This window comes from Corvus cornix, chromosome 1A, assembly GCF_000738735.6.
Source record: "Corvus cornix cornix isolate S_Up_H32 chromosome 1A, ASM73873v5, whole genome shotgun sequence".
NCBI lineage: Eukaryota > Metazoa > Chordata > Aves > Passeriformes > Corvidae > Corvus > Corvus cornix.
Window position 1 is genome coordinate 45679107 of NC_047057.1, and position 16613 is coordinate 45695719.

The 16613-nt window shown below is 40.4% G+C and overlaps 1 long non-coding RNA gene across 1 annotated transcript in view; it reads right to left on the bottom strand.

The window, feature by feature from the left end:
* Positions 1 to 2407: 2407 nt before the first annotated feature.
* The window catches only part of LOC109146109, a 34850-nt gene continuing 20644 nt past the window's right edge, over positions 2408 to 16613 (bottom strand). Inside the window, exon 4 of the long non-coding RNA XR_002047919.3 lies at positions 2408 to 3659. This is a non-coding gene — a long non-coding RNA (uncharacterized LOC109146109). The remainder of the gene's footprint in view (positions 3660 to 16613) is intronic.

The following is a 16613-nucleotide window of genomic DNA, read 5'->3' on the forward strand; positions in this document are numbered from 1 at the left end:
GAAGCTCTTTGCTGAACTCTTGTACCATCCCTTGGAGACCACATTTAATTAATTCTTGAAAAAAAAAGAGGGATGTCTTTGCCAAGAATCTTCTCTCATGGACAGGTCTTTTCAAGGTGTACACTCAGGCCCCTGAGTGGAAACTTAGTTGCATGCAGCAATATTTTCTCTCAGAGCATATAGGCAGGTTGCACTGTTAAAGCCATCACTTCATGCCTGTTGGGGAATATGAAGTGCTGTACTGAAAGGCAAGGAGCAAACCAGCACATTTTCATGCTTGTCCTCCCTGGAGAGTTAGTGATTAATGCAAACCTTTCCTGTGTTTCCTCCAAAAGAGAGATGAAGAAAAGCTACCATCCTTATGAGCATCGCTGTGCCCACCTGGCACTGCTGGAGCTGATGTGTGTTGCCAGCCCCGACATGCAACCTGATGAGATACTAGAATATAGACAGAAGCTTCGTGGTGGATTTCCCAACCTGTAGAAACTCAAAATGGTACTCTGTCAACTGAAAATGAAACGTCTGCCTTTGGGAAAAGGCTTTCCCAAAGAGTTCTCCATATATATTCCTTGGATTTCTTTGGTGCTCAACTTCAAGCAGAACACAGCTTGCAGGAATCCTCTGGACTCCCAATCCCCCCTTTTCCTTTGATGCAAGGAAACTGCTGAGAATCCATGGTTGTCCAGCTGTTCCACATGGAGGAAAAATGACCTGCTCTGAGTACTACAGGCAGTTCTCTTCATTGCCAGAGAGAAGCCACTCATAAACGGCATCCTGTTGGTATTTCTGCAGGGCTCCCTCATCCAGACGATTTTAGAACATATCTTACTCATCTACATGGGCTTCCACTTCCATTTATTTCAGGCGAGAGGCCTAAGTTAAAAGGAAAATCAATGTGTTTTTTAACTTCTGTCTTATTTATGTTTGTTAGCTTTTCTCTTATGCACAGTGTATATTACAGTAAATTAAAAAATAATAATGGCTAATCACAGCTTGGCAGGGATTTTTAATGGATTTAATTTTTCTCTATCATTCTTACATGTAATCTCTAACATTCAGTGTTTTATGGGCTTGTTATCACTTGTAGTGTTTGCAGTGTGTGCCTGGAGTGCCTGCAAAATAACAGTGGGAATTAAAAATTCCCCCAAGACCAACGGGTGCTGGTTCCATTCCCAGGCCAAGCAGCACATGTCCTATGTCTGGCTGGTTTAGTAGGATTCACATCATGGGGGTTTTTGTCCTTCCCACAACCACCTTGAGGGAAGGGAGCATTTACTGGAATGACTTACATCACGTAATCAGTAGGTGGCCTGGAAATGACGCTCAGGCTCAGCCCTTGAACTGCCCTTGTTGTGCTGAGGCTGACAGACTCCACATGCTTTTTTTCAAAATGAAAGGTGGTCGCCTTTCATCACGTTGTGACATATTACATACAAAATTACCACATTATTACATGTGAAATAGGAGAACCTGAACATTGCCTATGTGGGCATGAGTGATGTACGTGTCAGCTGTGGAGGGTATCAGGACAGACTGGGGTTCATCATTCTACCCACACAGGTCCTGTCACTGTCCGGAGGGGGGGCGGCTTTTCATAAAGCATGAATCCATTGTAATGCTCCAAAATAGTGAGGATCATTGGTCCATGCAGTGCAGAAATCACTGTTGCTATGGTAACAAGTTCTGTATCATTTTTTGTGTGTTTCTGTAATAAAAAACTATATATATGTGTGTGCATTACTTTTATTAGATTATGGTACCTTCAAAAAGCATTGCTCAGCTTTTTACCTCAGAATCAACAGTTCAATTTCAGACTGGGTCAGTACTAAAATGATGATCATTGTTATTCCAGATGTTTTTTGGTGGCCTTTGTGAGTTTACTGACAGTCCCAGCTCAATAGATAGTGACAGGTGTCTACACTATTAGTGTCTACTACAATTAGTACTAATTGGTACCTCTATTGGCAGTAGAGGTTGGCTAGGGATTTAATGGAGATGAGAGATGAACATGCTCTCTCTGAGTTCTTCCCTTCTTTCCCCAAATAGAGAGGAAAACACATCTGAAATAAGTCTTCACGGTCAAAGCAAAGAAGAAAGTTTCAATATTTATTACTTGGTTTGTTCCTGAGTGGTGGTTTAATGGAAGAATTCAATCTCTGAGACTTCCAATTTGGCACTTTTCAGGTGAAATTTTCATTACTAGTCTAATTTTTTCCAGGTGCACTTCTGCAGCTGCGAGGTATTGTGCCATAATTTAGCACCTGCAGCTCTTTCTAACAGCAAGAATTTCCAGCCAGGAAAACAAAGGTTGGGTCCAACCTTGATTTAAATAAATAAAATTTTAAAAAACAACCCCTCATGAAAAGAGCAACAACAACATGCTTTTAAAGAAGGTTTAATCAAGCAAAAGTGTTAGCAATACAATACTCTTTGTTGAAAACCTTTAACAAAAAGAGGAAGGAATCTCCATGTATTGCATTTTAAAGGATTTTCTACAAGACTGTTCGTTTGCTTAATTGTTACTCCCCTTTGTAGAAAAATCTCACCCATTTGTTAATTTGTTTCTTTTCTTCTTATGCCTGACAAACAGCTCTAACCATGTTAAATTGTTTGCTTGTGATAGGGGAAAGGGTTTTTTCATTTATGCCTATGAAGTTAGCTGAAAGTCTTAGAAACGTGAAATTTATAGTGAGTTCAAAACAGGCGAATTACACTCCAAGTAAGTGTTGGCAGCTCTTTATCTTTTCCTTGTTTTCCATATTTAATTCCACCCTTGAAAGATGGAATATGCATCATTTCCCCATCGTCTCTCTGTGGTTCACATTGAGTGAAGTGTTTTGAATTAATTATGTTAAATTATTAATAGCTCAAGATTTGAAAACATTACAGGATTTGAGTAATGTTTTATCAGGCAGTAGCTGTATGATAATTCTGACGTTTTCACAGAGTAGAGTACACTTCCAGCTGATAGGTAAAAATTATGACTATATGCTGAAAGCACTGAGTTCATTTCATTGTGAAGCATAATAAAGTAATGAACGTTTAAGCTGCATATTAGGAAAAAGCTCCTGTTAATGAATAGACTCTGGGAGAAACAATGAAAGCAGCGTTTCTTAGGTCATGTAAAATGAACTGTACAGATATATAGAATACAGAACAGCTCCATAGCAGTAGGGACATGAATGGCATAAGAAGTCTCTTCTGCATCTAATTCCTGTGATTCTCTGATACCAAATATTATCTGGTAAATCACCTCTATCTGTCAATAATTAACTGATGGCTAACTTGCAGCTCATTTGTCAAGGAAAATAGAAAATGCTGTTACCACTAGGCCCTCAAAACACAGCTTTGAACTGCTAGAATTATTCTAGCATAAAGGGCCAAATACAAAGTTTATCTTCTGTTAAATCTCCCTGACATTTTCACTAGGGCAATAAAATAAATGGTCATCTAAATCAAACTGTATTAATTTCAAGTATTATTTTGAACCCATTTTATGGCTGTACAACCATCCACGAGCATTTAAGAGAGCAGTGAGACAGCTGACAAAAGACCCTAGAATTAGTTCTATAATTATTTGCACAGGCAAAATGGCTTCTTTCCACAGTCAGACCACAGTGTTCTTCTTGATACATTTCACCAGCCTCATGTAATAAACCCTGTGGAGGAATTAAAGAGCCAAGAAATATAGGTTAGATTCGCAAGACAGACACCGGCACTTAGCACTCATTTAAATTCCCCCTGCTGTTTGCATCCTGCCTCCCCTGCTCTGACTCTGGCTCCCTGGCTGCCTGTGCTTCCCTGCTGGGAGCTGGGGACCCAGGCTCAGGCCACTCCTCCACTTGGGCAGGGACTTATGCCATTTCTCAGGAGAGCTGCCCTACCCAGGGTTGACATAGTTCCTGTTTCTTGTGTTAAGCGACCAGCTATTAAAAGAGTGGAGGGGGGCTTAACTTTCCTTAAGTTGATTTTGCCTTGCTGTGATACTTGAAGTCTCCCGGTGAATAAGGTCTTTGTACAGAAGCATTGGCAGGTGGTGGCTTGGAACCTGCTTTTCTCACTATAAGGAGAAGCCTCAAGCACCCAGCTTTGAGCTGTGGTTTTCTTAAGAAGGCAGAGTGCCTAAAAGCTGTGTGTGGCATGACCTAAATCTTCCCGGTGGATCCAGACCCATCTGAGTAACAAGCCTTAGTATAAGAGACAAAATATGTATACATCTGTCCTTGTATATCTAACCATAAAGGACTGTATTTTCTAAGGTATTTAGACATCTGTTGAGTCATGTAACTGCTAAAGTGATTTTCGAATACACCTTAGTAGGTTTGACAGCCAGTTTTTATTTCAAAGAGTTATTTAGACAGCCAGTGAGCTTTTCAGTGTTTATCTATTTCTCTGAGTATTGTACTGAAAAACCCAGCCCAGAGTCTTTTGCAGGGAGAAGCATGATGCTATTAATATGCATCTATAACATTAAAACACCCATTCACTGACCATTTTACAGTGTATTCTCTAAGTCTTGGCATCTGTTTCCGTGTTCACAAGGACTCATGCAGGAATGGGCTTTCCCAAGACAATCTATGTATTCTCCAAAAGAAGCAAATGCTTTACTCCTCTTCTAGCCACTAAGTTCAGGTTGTTTCACCACTTTCACTCTTGGTAGCTGGTATTTCAACTCTGCCTCCTTCATTGCTAGACCTTCCTGTATGTTAGACATTTCCCAGGGACCCAGCACAACCAGTTAAGCTTGAGAAGAAGCAGAACCAATACCTCACTTTTGAATCCTTAGCTTATATAGTACCCACACTGGAGCACACTATCCTTTTTCTGACATCCTAACCTGCTATTTTTGAGGGAGGAAAGAAAAAGGGGGGAATTCTTTCAAGGCCTATAATTAAAATTTATTGTCATACTACACATAGAAATGCAGGGAGTCATAGCTCTCTTCCATTTATGTTGTTACTTCACAGTGTCCCAAGTGTTTGTGATCAATCAGGATACAGGCTGGTAGAACTGAAGCAGTCTGCTCTGTGGTTGCCTTTAGTTCAAGCTCTCTTTGTCTTGTAATTAGCTGGAGTGAATACATCTCCCCAGCAGCACACTGTGCACCACAACATGCTTTGGAATGAGGTGCAGGACTGGAAATAAAAGCATTTTACTTGGGGTGCCAAAGAGCCTACTGTAGGTGCAACACTGAAATTCACTTATTATAATCCTTCTTGCCTAATTAATTCCATTGATACATTCAAGTTCATCGGAGTTCTGTTGACAGTCTTTAACAAAGGGTTTTTTCCTTTTTTTTCTTTTGTTTAAACTGGAATAGTTTTATTAGCTTGTTTACTTCAGAACAACATGCCACCTTTGATTAAACTCCATGTGGATTTATAACTATGTCCTCCCCATGTTTCTGTGACCTTTACGGCACATCTGATAAAAATAAAAGGTCATGGATTCCAAAAGAACTGGTTCTAATAATAATGTCAGGCAGGCTCCCCAGAAAGTGTGTGATTTCCCTTCTTTCTTTTCTTCCTTTCTTTTTTTCTTCCAATCTCTCTCTCTTTTTCTGCTTTTTCAAAGATGAAAATTAACATGAATAAAATTAATGGTTTAATTTTGCAGGAGAAAGAAGAGGGTTTACAGTGCTCCACCAGGGAAAAGGGCTTTTGTCTTTGTTGATGACCTAAACATGCCTGCCAAGGAGAAATATGGTGCCCAGCCTCCCATTGAACTGCTGCAGCAATGGATTGACCATGGCTACTGGTTTGACAGGTGCAATAAATATTAATTAGTGTGCTTGGCTACAGAGGAGTAATGATATACACTGTTTCTCTGAAGCGTTAAATTGTAGTGTTAGTCTTTTATAATTCCTCATCTTCTCAGTCACAACAGGAAAACACTCTGAGTTACACGACTCCCTGTACAGGGAAAGGAATAAAGGCTTATATGTTGCAGTGAATTACAGCATGAGAATGCCAAGCCTATATGGGAGAAAGGCACAACATGCATTTTCGTGTTTTTAAGAAAACACCGTCAGTATTTAAGCCAGCACAAAAGACTTTCAAATAAATTTTTAGCTCCTGGTTGTTAAGGACTGAAACAAAATAATTTGTCTTTCAGCAAATGACTTTGAGGTTGGAATGCAGCTGAAGATGCTTTTCTAAAGTGCAGTCAGTGTTTAGAAGAAGAGTGTGTAATAGACTCAGGCACTTTTCTGCATGATTTATGGTAATACTGGTTGTTAGAAAGACTTCAAATTCTCCCTTTTTTATGCCTCATATATATGAACATAAAATAAGTATCTATTGTTTAAGAGTGAGCCTACTTAATCCACAGATTTAAAAAAAAACCCTAAATTGGAACAGGAAAAGTAAAATAGCACCTAGTCTTGCACTTAGCCTTTGCAGAGCTCAGCTATTAGAAAAATGTAACCCTACTTTATGATACACTTAATTATATACACCTAAGGTATAAAGCAGCTACACTTTAACCAAAATAATGGGCTGTTAATTAAGAACTGGTGCTTCTTGCATGATTTATTATTATTCTAGTTTGCAATTATGCTTAAACCTCTCATTAGACACATTACTGTACTGAAAATCTTGTTTTCTAGTAATGCATGTTTAACATTGTATTACAATTTTACATGGCAGTCTCAGACTGTGATCCCTCTGTGCTTTTCAGGAGAGAGGCATGAAAGTTGACAGGTACTGTCTGCATTTCAATTGGAACTCCTACCTTTCTCTTTACCCTAAATCAAATAAAATAAAGGCTTCAGCTTTTCTGTAGTGCAATACAAAAGAGTAAGGAAATAGAAAATGAGAAATGTGGGTGTTTTCAAATCTGATGTTTTCTCAAAATCATAGAAGGTTTCTTAATATGTTCAAAGTGAATTTGCACTTGAAGCTTAAAGCATTAGGTAGAACCTTTTTACCATTTTATACTGAGCTTGGGATAGTGTGATTGAAATGCATGGAATTTTCCTGCTCCGAAGTCCCTTGTTTTCTGACAAATACAGAGCAAAAAAAGCAGAGTTTCTTTCCTTATAGGAACAATAAGACTTTTCATTGTCAGAAATGCTCATCCTCCCCTATCCTCAGTGTAAGCCATGAGATGGAGGTTAGGAAGAAGCAGATGGGGACAATGAGAAAACAAACTCATGCCATTTGAAACACAAAGGTTTTGCTCCTTTATATACTCAGAATTACTTGAGCTTGTGGGTGCACCTTGTCACTTGTCAGCCTGTCTGGATGAGCAATATACACAGAAAGAACAATTCAAGCAAGATGGTCTTCACTGCTTAAAAACAACAAAGCATTAGTTACCTGGGAGGCAGGAAGACTGGCATGTTTTTTCCCCCAACAACAGTTTATAACAAGCAAATATTTGCTGATAATGTCTGACAATATAGCCACGGGAAGAAGCAGATGAGGTAATTCTAGGTAGTATCCTTTACTGTCAGAGGGAACCATGGCTTTCTAAGGTGATTAAACTGTTGGTGGCAAAGCCATTGAGGATGCTAAATAGGAAAGATTTGCTAGTAAAAGACCCACTACTGCTTCAGAGGCTGTTTTCTGTCATACTATCTGCAAGGTTACTGCAGACAAGAAGAAAAGTTCCTGATTTCTTGCAGGTAAGAAGTCCCAAGGAAATCATGTTCCCATGTTTTCATTATCAGTCAGCTCCTGCTCCCTGAGAACTTGTGAGCCAGTTTTGACACAGCGATTGCAGTCTCAGAGATGTCAAAGCATCCCAAACACAGAAGGTGTGACCCCAGTGAGGGATGGATGAGAGTGGTGCAGAAGTGGGCCCACGTGTTGTGTGGTGGGGTATTGTGGAGGGAGGGCTATAGGGGACATATTAGGGAACCTGAAGCTGTAGAACTGGATGAAGTGATGAAAGGTCCCTTGGTTTCCCAGTCTATGAAACAAGTAATTTTCATTCTAACAAATATTCAAGAGATCTTTGTGGCTACTTGCCTGGACATTCTGCTTCACGGCATATTTGCATTTCTCTACTGGTCTGTCTTTCTGTAAGTTTCAGTCCCCTAAAGATCCCCCTCCAAACTGCTGGAGCCCAGCATATCAAGCTCAGACTACCTTGAACATTCCCAAACACCTCTGTCAGAGGGAAAAGCAGATGGTATAAACTCATTCATATCAGAATTATCCCACATGAAGACTCCTCAATTAATTGCCAGCTGGGTGTGAGTAGCTCCATCACCTTTGCACTGTCCACACAGGTGAAGGAGCAGGAGCCAAGACCTAATATCCGACCTCTTGAATAGCCTCCATCTGGCAGAGGACCACTGTTGAAGCTCCTTTGAGGAAGCTCCCTCCATGACAGAAGTAACATGGCACTCTTTAAAGGGGATAGTGAACTGCCAGAAGGAATTAACAAACATGACTCACTTTCTTGCAACTAAGGGTGTCACGACTTTTAATCTCCTTTCTGGGAGTTTGTTTAAAACCTCTTTTGAACCCATGGGTACACTTGTGTTTGCTTGTCTAGGTTTATTTGTTTGCATCTCTGTGCATCGCTTTCAAGCCTGCTGGGGGTTTGTCTTGAATAATGAAATGCTTAGATGAACACATAGATGCCCTGTGCAAATGAGGTGTAGGAGGGGGAATCACAGTGCAGTAATGAGGGAAAGAAGATCTAAGCTTAGTTTTGGATGATGAAGCCTTGCTGGCTGCAGCCACACGTATCACCAGCAGAAGACAGGTGTACTCCACAGGAGAAGCGGAATAAATCTGATTCTGAGCAGTATCATTATCCTTTTGCATCCACAGCATGTTCGTCCGTGTGTTCATTCGTACATCTGTTGTATACCAAGGTCTTTGTACTCCAGCAGGCCTTGAGTTATGCAAGCAGTTGCAGGTCTACACCTAATAGACCATATGTTGCAAACTGGCTCTGAAGTGCCAAAATAAGGAACATGAAACAGAAAGCTGAACTGTGATAGGGGTGAAGAAATGCATGGGATGTGCGGAAATGAAAAGGAACAAATCCTGCCTTAAGATACATACTGTGAGGTGGGTAGCTTTCCCCATAATGACAGAACCCTGTTTTTTCCTGACACAAGGAAAAAACCCACTTGTGTGAATCTCTTTTTGCTTTGCTTTCTCTCTCATTTGTCTTCCTCCCTGTATGTGAGCCTTGATTGCCTCATTTACCGGTACTGGCCCTGACAAAAATGTCATTAAAAAGGTTAAATTTAAATGCAGTATAGCGCAGTCTGATCTCTTTCAGAAGGAGCTTCTACAGCCAATGGTTGAGCAGGCAGTCTTATGTCCTCAATTTATATTGCTTTAAAACTATGGCTTTTCCATAACGCAGTTTTAGTGGTCAGTGAGAAACTTAGTGGATATGTTTCTTAGATGGATCACTCCTGATTTTGGAAGTTTTTTTCATTAAGCAGGAACTGGCCTTTGAACTTGGTGTGAAGGAATGTGTAAGGGATGAATTTCATAAAGGAAGATGTGTTCACTGGGTCCTTTGTAGATCACACGGGTGGTTGAATTACTGGGCTGTTTGACTCAACCAATCTGAGACAGTCATGTTCACCTCCAGGTAGAGTAAGAATTTGTGGTCCCTCCCAGGGCAGGCAAACACACAAATGGTAGGTCTTGTTGGGGATGAGCAAATGAAACTAGTTCAGCTAGACAAAGATGACAGAAGGCTTTCCTGACACACTTCTTGCATCCACATATCCCATAAGACCCAGGAGATATTAAACAACACAAAGGTCAGAATTCTGGCACATTCTGTGCAGTATTTTCCCTTCCTGTAAATATCACACAGGTATCCTGCTTTAATAAAGAAGCAGCTGTTCATCTGTCCACTACTTGCTTCTAATCACTTTAAGAAGAAACAGGTGCATTTGTATATATTTATCTCTGTTTCTCTCTCTCTCTCTCTGTATATATATGCATGTACATGTATATATGTATGATTATAGTTAATATAACATCATACAATATGAAGTAGATCTGTGGATGTTTGTGCCATTTTATGTAGATATGAACACAGTAGGGAAGCAATCCACCATGTGGGACTTTCCATCATAACAGTTTTTCATCGAATCAACAGGTTTTCTTTCATTTATTTCATTAGGACAAGTCTTTTCCCCCTCCATGTCCATCCCTTAAGAATCCTGTGGCTTTGTTTGAAGACTGCAGCAGAGTCTAACCCAGAGATAGCTGGAGTCTGTTCATTTTGGTAAGGGATAAAAAATCCTAACTCACCAGCTATGCCTGGTGAGGACAAGAGGTCTAGAGCATTACAGTTTGCATTGCAGACCTGTGCAACTGTACTCAGAACAGACAGGCAAGTGCTGCTCTGCCCGGCTGTCAGGGCTGAGCCTGAGGGTGGACTTCCTGCTGTCCCCACTGATGCTCATGAGAAGCAGCTTGAAGCTACTGGAAGGACATTCACAGCAACACAGGGCTTTGCATGGGCTTTGCATGAGCTGCAAATCCTGCCTAAGAATCTGTGCAAATGCTTAGTTATCTGTGCCATTTTGTTGTCTGTGCTGCTTGAGCTGTCCCAGTTAAATAGTGTTACCCGAGCTAATTTGTTTAATATGGGTTCAAGCATGTCTCTGGAGATGGTAGTCACAGCAGTGTCTGTGGAGCAAAGCAATCCCAAGTATTTACACATCTGGGGTTTGGGGTTTTAGTCCAGTTAATGAACAAAAAGATGTCATGAAATGTGGAAAACTTGGGTGGAGATTGACTGACATCTCTGCAACTTTTCATCTTCTACATCCTGTCCCTATACCCATTGCTCCTCTGTTCCTACACTGCCTATTTTCCCCCTTGCTTTCTTTTCAACCTCTGTTTTTTAAAAATGAACCCCCCAGGTCACACTTTTTCAATTTTAGATATAGCATTTCATACTCTTCTCTCTCATGTGGTTCTGAGAAGTCATAGATGTGAAACCAACATTTGGTCCCTGGCAATTGTCCCTACCTTCTCCAGGCTGAACTCAGTGTTCAATCCCCAATGTGGACAGAGAAAATAAGCTGAGTTACCTGAAAAAGGATTGTTGCAAATGGTTCGGATTCTCTGTAGGGCACAGAAGAAAAAGAAAAACATTTTCCCCTTACTCCTCATGAAATAGACACTATAAATCTTGCTAAAGCAATAAAATATTTCAGCAGCTTCTGAAGATGTAAAATTTATTATTTCTTCATGCAGTCATATTATCATGAGATTATGAAGTTACATTTATTTATATCGTACTTTTAAAATTGCCAGAGCTAAATGTGTAGTCTATTTATACTTGATCTATTAATGAGAGAACTTACTTGATGGGCACAAAAAAAGGAAAAGAAAAATATGTTTCAGTTCCTTCTCGGATTTTAGGTTTTGGAGAACATTTATACATAGGAAAGTTTCAGAGTTTTAATTTTTTAGTCCCCCATCATCTAATGTGCTATTTTTAGAAGTATGGAAGAGAGTGCACCGTTCTTCTGTTGCTTGCAATTCCACCTGAGAAAGTTGGTTCAAACTGTGCAAAGGATAGGAAAGGGGAGACAAAATTAATCTCAGAAACTTTTCTTTCTCTCGATTTGCACCTTGCCACTGAGTTTGCAAAACCTCTGTGTACTCTGAGCTACAATGGAAACAGGTGCATCTCTGCGCATTCCTTAATTTCTGATTTACAGGAGGTTTGAATGTACTCCTCCATCCCTGCCTATGATGATAGAGCTTGTACAGTCTGTACAAGATTTAGGTGTGTTTTTCTCCTCTGTCCTTCTTCTCAGTGGCCTTGTCACACACAAATCCTTCCTTACATGATGCAAAATGACACCGTTTGTGCTGTCCTGGTGAGTTCTTCAGATAGCTACCAGGCAGTTGCTGATTGTTACTTGCCCTCAAAGGCAGCACCCAAAGGGCCCCTTGATTTCTCACAGTCAGTGCAAAACTGGACAAGGATTCTAGCTGTACTTCTCTCTCTTCTTCTCTTGATCTCAATTTCTTTTGGTTTCTGTAATGTATTTTATCCACCACTCTTCGTTACTTCCCTTGGTATCTTACCATCCCTCCATAGTTTGAAAATACAGACTCTTGGAGGTCACTGATGAATGAACAGCACTTAAAAGTTATATATAAAACCCAAAATTATTGTCTCTGAAATGATGGTTTCAGAAGTGTTAGTCTAACGTTTTGGGAGCGTGGTTATTTCTACTCATTACATCAGTGCTCTTGGAAAACTGCGTAAGCATTTAGAAAGAAGATTGAGATACACAAACAAGACCATATATTCAGCCCTATCATAATTATTTTAGTTCTATTACTCACTGAACAGGACTGTCAGTGTCAGACATTTTTAACAGCAAGAACCAAGGTCTTGCCAAGAAATTAAGGTAGTTTTTTTCAAGAATTAAGGACTATTCTGTGATTTAAAAGACATTAAAACAAATCCTGATAAACAAAAGAAATCACTAAAATGAGTAGCTGGAACTTTTTAAATAAATCTTTTCCATTGAAAAGTGATGAAACATAATACTATTTGGTTTCTGGGTTTGTTTTTGTTTTGTTTTTTCTATTTAATTTTTATAACAAAATGCTCTATATTCACTTACTCTGTTATTGCTCTAGTAATACCTGCTGGTTTATTTCCTAGTCAGAAGTTCTTGCAAACTCAAAAGTATAATTATATATAGCCTTATAGCGTGTGTATAGCCTTATACACATCATGAAACACACACCTTGAGTCAGAATCTTGTTTACCTTCTCCAGTGTGTTTTCATAGTCAGTTTGGGAGCATTTCAGAGACAAAGAAGGGGGCTGACTATAGAGCAAGGTTACACTTTGGTAATTTACCTTTGAAATGAAGCATTCTTGATCAAATGGTAGCTTAAAAAAGCCAGTCTGCTTACAGCCTCATAACATGGTGGGTGACTTGAACGAGTCTTCCTATGAGCAAAGGAGCACAATGTGAAGCCATGAAGGTGGTGTGACACTGGAACAGTTTCCCACAAAATTTGTGGGTATCCCATCCGTGGAAGTGTTGAAGGCCAGGCTGGATGGGCCTTTGTGCAGCCTGGTCTAGAGGAAGGTGTTCTTGCCCACTGCAGGAGGGTTGGGACCAGATGATCTTTAAAATCCCTTCCAACCCAAACCATTCTGTGACTGTATGATTCTGTGAAGGACAGGTTTATTTCACAGCCCAAGAAGAGAGGGACACAGAAGGAGGTCCAAGGATGGAGAAAAAGATGTTTCCTGAATGCTTTAAAAGAATCTGATACTTTAAATTGATAAGAAAACTGATTCAGAGAGCAGCAGGTAGGAGTTGGGATACTTTATAGGTATATATTTCTTGTGCAATCTTTATGTGCACAATATTTTCAGAGCAGTGTGGTTAGAAACCTCTGCAAGTCCTGTTGGATTTCTTGATTATTGCACACTTGTGGAGAATTGCATGGCAAATCAAAAAGCCTGCAAGTCTTGTACAATGGTGAAGTCTAAGGTTAAGCAGTGAAAGATGATCAGTTGTCCTGAGAGCATGGCAATCACACCCTGTGCCCCTGTCTCTGTAAGAGGCAAAAGGGAGCCTGTGCAAAGGAATCCTGACAGGGAATCAGAAAACATGGAGTTGCCAAGCACAGCCCAAGCATGAATTAACATTTATATTAATTTTATTTGAGAATTCTCACCAACATTTAATAGCCATTTGCAGGGGAAAAACAGTGATCCAACTAACTCTGACAATTGGTAATCTTGTGTGTCAGGGAAGAAAAGTACCTTGATCTCTCACCCCCACTCAGATTCTGCTGCCCCTCTCTCATTGCTCTCTGCCTTTAGCCCTGCTAGGTTGGGTTGGCAATCAAACTGTCAGAGAGCACCACGTTTCAGATCACAGCAGCGACTCTCTGTCTTCTGCTCTTTTCATGCATGAATAGAACCGTGCAATCCTCTCACAGCAAGCCATAAAGAAGCTGAACCACCAGATGGACTGGTCTAGCACCAGTCACGCTGCACTTTTCTACAGCTCAGACTTCATCAACTTCTGCCCTCATCCCAGCACCCCCCCAACCTCGCCTCACAAGGTTTTAGTTTTATAACTGCAACAAAAATGTGATGAGTCTTTCAAGCCTTCTGACGCTGCAGTCCAGGCTCTTTCCTTGCCCAGTGTATATTTTCAGCTGAAATTCAGCAGCAGTATTTTGGACAACACAGTTTCAGATCTCTGACAGGGACATGTTTTGATGACTTGAGTTACACACTGCTACTATGGTAGGGGGTAGGGAGAAGAGGAAAGGGAGACAAAAGGAAGAGTTTCTCTGAGAAGGGATGAAAGAGAATGAGTTGACTAAATTGCTGCCAGGGCTTTTTAAACAAAATAAAAGAAGCAAGCAAAACAAAAGCAAGGGACAAGTACTGATTTTCAAGAGGGAGACTGCAAATTTTTAGTAAAAAAGAGCCTAAATCTCTGCTCTGTTATTCTGGTGTAGTTGTGGGCAGTGATGATGGCAAAGGCACCTAAGCAAAGTTTCAGAGGAAGGAGTTAGGTCCAGTTTAGGAGGAGAGGGAAAGGGGGCAGCTGGGCTAGTACAAACATGGCTGCATGCACAGACTCCCCTACAACTGGTACTGCATGTTACAAAATGATGGCCTTTACTGGGGAAACAGTGCCCAGTAAACTCCAGTGCCTTGGAGGACACGTGGGTGAAGCACATTCTCCTGAATGGTGGGTCTGCCTCTCTGAAGGCAGGCAGGAGGATGGGAGAAAGCAATTTATTCCTTTAATGTTTTTCCTCTGTCTGATTGGCAGACCAGAAATTAGGCCTGTTCCAGTAATTTCTCTGAGAATGCAAATCTTAATTCACTGTTTGTTAAATGCTTAACTAACGTCTGAGATCATTATTTTAAACTCGAGCTGCCAGAATAAACACTGTCAGGAATCCATTTACTTTAGAGAATAGCTCTTCCTGACAGCAGCAGAGATGCAAACAGTTACCTTTTAATACCAGGCTGTGAAAAGTTCGGCCCCCAGCCCAGCTCCCCACTTTCTCTTGCAGTAAACAGCAACGCCTGTCCCTATTCTGTGCTATGACTCTATTCTGCTTTCTGAGGCACTCTTAATAGCACAGGGATAGCATGGTGTGCTTTAAGTTCTCCATTCAAGAGAGTTTGTGGTGGGAGAGCAGGCAAATTCATTGGGTTTGAGGTTTTGGCAAGGACGTGAAAGAAAAATTAAGTCATTTTTGGTTTTGGTGTAAGAAGGCAGGGCTGTGGTACAGGTCAAGGACAAGTTCTTGGTTGCAGCTATGGCCCCTCCTGGTGGTGGAAGACAAACAGGTCTCCCTGCCCTTTTTTGATGGAATCCCCACAGATGCCTTCCCTAACCAAAACAGGACAAGTGTCTTTCCTAACAAGGTCCTTTCTTCAGGAGCTGACTGAGCATTTTGATGCAGAGTTGACTCTTTTCTGAAATCATATCCAAGCTTAAAAGCTTAGCAACCATGTATCTTCCTTTCTCTGACCATATTGACAAAAATATGAGCCAAATTCTGTTTCAAGGGTTTGGACCCCAAGGAAGTGAATGGGGCTTCTGCATTTGTGCAGAAGTAAGAAAATAGTACTATGATTATACGATTTTTACAATCAATATAACAAAAAGTCCTCATAGGCATTCATTAAAATAATTTCTCAATAGTTTTCAGGGTTTTAAACCATGTATTAGCTATTTCTTACATTTAGGTCATAACCAAGGTCTGTTTAATGTGCTAATCTACAGCCAAAAGTAACTATGAGTGAGAGTTTTGATGGGAAGAAATAATACTTTCACTGTAGGCAAATGCAGCATGCCCTGCTAAGTTCTCAGTTAACTTGATATATAGCCCTTTTCAGAAAAAGGGAATTGTCTCTAAATTGTTGCCTTATTTTATCCTTCAGTGGGAATAAAATTGGCCTATAAGAATGAAAAATTTTAATACATCTCTATTACAATGTGCTCTCCTAATTGATATTGATCTTCCCTGTGGTACCTGAAATGCGAGAAATTATTTCAGCATTTCAGGATTTGAGCTAAGAGAAATGGGAAACGGAGAGAAAGATTGGCACCAAAAAAGGTGGTGGGGAAGAGTAGGGATTGGCAGCATGTATGGCTTCATCATCAAATAAAGAAAATGGTTTTTACAAGGGGAGAAAGTATAAAACAGTGTGAGGTTGAAATGGAGATGATAAATAGCTTTAGTAGGAGAGAAATAGAAAAAAACCCATATGGAGTAAGGAAAAACTCCTCTTTAGAGTTTCTAAAGAGGAAGGACATCCTTTTAGTGAGCTAGCTAGGTGAACAAGCTTTGGGAATAGATTTGGTTGGGAAAGTAGCTCATGTCCAGCAAGATCCAATGAGGTGCTACAACACCCTGTTGGAAGGTCAGAGGCTCTGGAAAACAGACAGTGCCAGAACCCTGCCAAGAAACAGCTCTGCAGGTGGCAGTGTCCTACAAAGAGATAAGATTCAAGGAATTCCTGAACTTAGTTGAAGCACATCTTGGCGGGTTTTTTTAGCTTGTCTTGCCTCCCCTTCATTTTATGAAGTCCAAAATATCCTAAACTCCACTGTGCCAAGCAAGCAGAGACACACTCCTCCAATGCAAGCAG